The following is a 3,431-nucleotide window of genomic DNA, read 5'->3' on the forward strand; positions in this document are numbered from 1 at the left end:
ATTGTTACTATGAATTGCTAGTGATCATGAGATGTGACTTGGGCTCTGACCTGCTCGGGAGGGTCAGGGATGGATTCCCAGAGTGTTTGGCTTTTTTTTTTTTCTTCTTTTTATTGTGGTAACATATACTTAACATAAAATTTATCATTTTAACCATTTCTAAGTGTACGGTTCAGTAGTGTTAAGTATATTCCCATTGTTGTGCAGCCATCACCACCATCCATCTCCAAAACTTTTTCATCTTCCCAAATGGAAACTCTGTATTCATTAAACAATACCCCCATTCTCTCTACCCTCCAGCCTCTGGTAACCACCATTCTACTTTCTGTCTTTATGAACTTAACTGCTTTAGGTACTTCATATGAGTGAAATAATACAATATTTATCCTTCTGTGTCTGGCTTATTTCACTTAGCATAATGTTGTCAAGATTCATCCATGTTGTAACTTGTGTCAACATTTCCTTCCTTTTTAAGGCTGAATAATATTCCATTGTATGTAGATACCGCATTTTGTTTGTCCATTCATCCATCAATGGATATTTGGGTTGTTTCCACCTTTTGGCTACCGGGAACAATGCTGCTATTAACATGGGTGTACAAATATCTCTTTGAGTCCCTGCTGTCGATTCTTTTGGGTATATATCCAGAAGTGGAATTGCTGGGTCATCTGGTAATTCTGTTTAATTTTTTGAAGAACTGCTATAACTGTTTTCCACAGGAGCTGCACCATTTTACATTCCCACCAACAATGCACAAAGGTGCCAGTTTTTCACATCTTCCCCCAACACCTGTTCTTTTCTGTTTTGTTTTGTTTTTATAATGACCATCCTAATGGGTGGGCTTCGCTTTTGATGTGACTCTGAGAAGATGAGTAGGAGTTGGATGGGGAGGGTAGGTTCTGGGTGCGTTTCAGCAGCAGGAGAGGCATATGAAAAGGCCAGAGGTTGGCAGTGCAGGGTGTGCCTAGAGCAGCCCCATGTGGCTGAAGCTTCCAGAGCATGGGGAAGAGACGGCAGGGGATGAGGATTGAAGGCAGCAGCCACAACCTTATCACAGAGGCCTGAATCCTGGCTGAGAAGCTTAACTTGACTCCATTGACACAACAGATGACTCCGGAGTCTGGATGGGTTAGAAACTCTTGCAGCCAGGGAGCTCCCAAACCTAGTTATGAGTCCCGTATCTGCTGGGTGACCCTACACCTCACTAGATGTGCCCAGGGCAAGTTACTCTCCCTGTCTGAGCCTTAGTTTCCTTTTCTGTACAATGGGGGTGGGAGGAGTTGCAACAGTATGTACAAGGGAGAGTGACTCCGTTGCTGTGATCAGTGAGTTGCTGTGATGGGCAGGCTTCGGGCTGACTAGGGCAGGCTGCCTTGCTGCAGACACCTGACTCATTGGGCCTGCTCTGGCCTGCCTGGCAGCCAGGACTCCCAGCCCAGTGGACCTTGGCCTATATCCCATGGTCACGCCTCCATAAGTCATAGAGCCAATGGGCTCAGGCTGGAGAGAAGCAGCAAAGCAGCCCCAGGCAGGCCTGGGCCAATCCGAGAACACTGGAGCAGACCCAGGGCTGGTTGTGGGGCCTCCCCAGGGCACAGGCCTCGGTATTGTTCACACCCACACGGCACTGGCACCTCAAAACAGCTGTTCCTCCTACATGTCAGAAGTCCACGTCACAGACAAGGAAATTGAAGCTTGGCCAGGGTAGCTTGCCCAAGGCCCCAGCTAGGAGCAACAGGGCCAGGATTCAAATGTGAGTCTCTTTGAGGATTTATGCATTACCAGGAACTGAACTAGACTCATTTACCTGTTCCCTCGTCATTCAACAAGTACTGCCTGAGCATTTACTGTGGGCCAGGTAGGGCCCCAGGAGGGAATGCGACAGTCTCCACCTGGACCTTTCTGTAAGGTCCCTTTCTAAGGGCTGGGAACGACCTCTTACTGAGCTTCTGCTTTGTGCCAGGAGCACACCTATAGTAGCTCATTTAGTCCTCACAGCCATCTGGTGAGACAGAGATTATTAGCCTCATGTTACAGGCAAAAGAGTCGAGAATCAGAAAAGGAAGTGAATTACCTGAGGTTGCACAGCTGGGGAGGGGCAGAGCCTGTCCTGGCGTGACCCAGGGTGTCTGTTCCCTGTGTGCTCCTGATGCCTGATGCCTCTGACCACCAGCTGGGCAGCGCAGGTGGAAGCTCTGCCAGCCCTGGCCATGTGCCTGCCCAGCCTGGGGCCTGAAAGTCCATTCACGGCTGTGCTGAGGGTCTGGACCTCCTATTTGAATGTTATAGTGGGATGTTAAAAGGGCTTTGGGTGGGGCCTGGAAGGAAACCCACTGTACTGTTAGGCCAACTCCACCCTGGGCTGGATGCAGGACCCCAGGAAAGTCCTGTTTCTCTCTGGCTTCAGTCTTGTCATCACCAAATGGAATGTGGCTCTTTGCCCTGCCTTAGTCTAAGGCCCTCGGGAGGATCAAAGGTGATCACGGGAGATGATATTAGACTATCTCGTAGCTGACCACAGGGCGCTGGTGGGGCATAAGGGAGGTGGAGGGAAGAGAGCTGACCATGCCCTGTTGGGGCACATACCCTTAACTCCTTTCTTTACCTAGCTAGCAGGTCATACACACACTTCAATGTTGAGTTTGGAATTTTCCTCCTCCAGGAAGCCTTCCCTGACCTACCCCCCCACAAGCTGTGGCAGAGGCCTCCCTCTCTCATAGTCCTGGCCACAGTGTGTGGTCACTGTTTCCCCCACTAAACTCTTGGGGCAGAGACCACATCTGGCTCCCTGGCACCCTGCACAGAATCTGCCCAGAGCGGGTGTCAGGGGTCTGGGCACCATGAGTCCTGACTCCATCCCTGCAACCCTCCCTCCCTCTCTGCAGCCCTCCTCCTGCCCTCCATGCTCTGGCCCCCCTCGCCGGTTTGCCCTTTCTTCTCCTTCCCTCCCCAAAGTGGAGAAGGCACAGAGACGCCCTCTTTGGCCAAGTCAGGCGTCTCTGCGCACCTCAGTGTCCCATGAGCACATGGCAAACATTAAGAGCATTTCCTGAGCCTCGCTCCACCAGGCTCGGTGCCGGGGCCGGGCGCTGGGATAAAGCAGGAAATCAGAACAAGTTCCTCACAAATGACTCGAAACCCGACCAAATGGCATCCAGATTAACTACTGGGGGGCGGGGAAGGGGGCAATCAATCTGCAGGGCTCAGAGAAGGGTCTCTGACAAGGAGCGGTGAAAACGCGCAGAGCAGAAAGGAGTCCGGGCGCGGGCACCACGTGGCAAAGACGCGCGCGCAGTCCTCGGCTGGAGCACGAATCACAAGGCCCGGTTGCCGTGGCAGCGGCGGTGGGACCAGCGCGCAGAGGAGGCCCGCGACAGGGGTCCCGCAGCAGGGGTCCTGGAGGACCTCACACGGCGGGGTGGGCCAGCGCC

The sequence above is a fragment of the Diceros bicornis genome, chromosome 13 (assembly GCF_020826845.1).
Source record: "Diceros bicornis minor isolate mBicDic1 chromosome 13, mDicBic1.mat.cur, whole genome shotgun sequence".
Taxonomy (NCBI): Eukaryota; Metazoa; Chordata; class Mammalia; order Perissodactyla; family Rhinocerotidae; genus Diceros; species Diceros bicornis.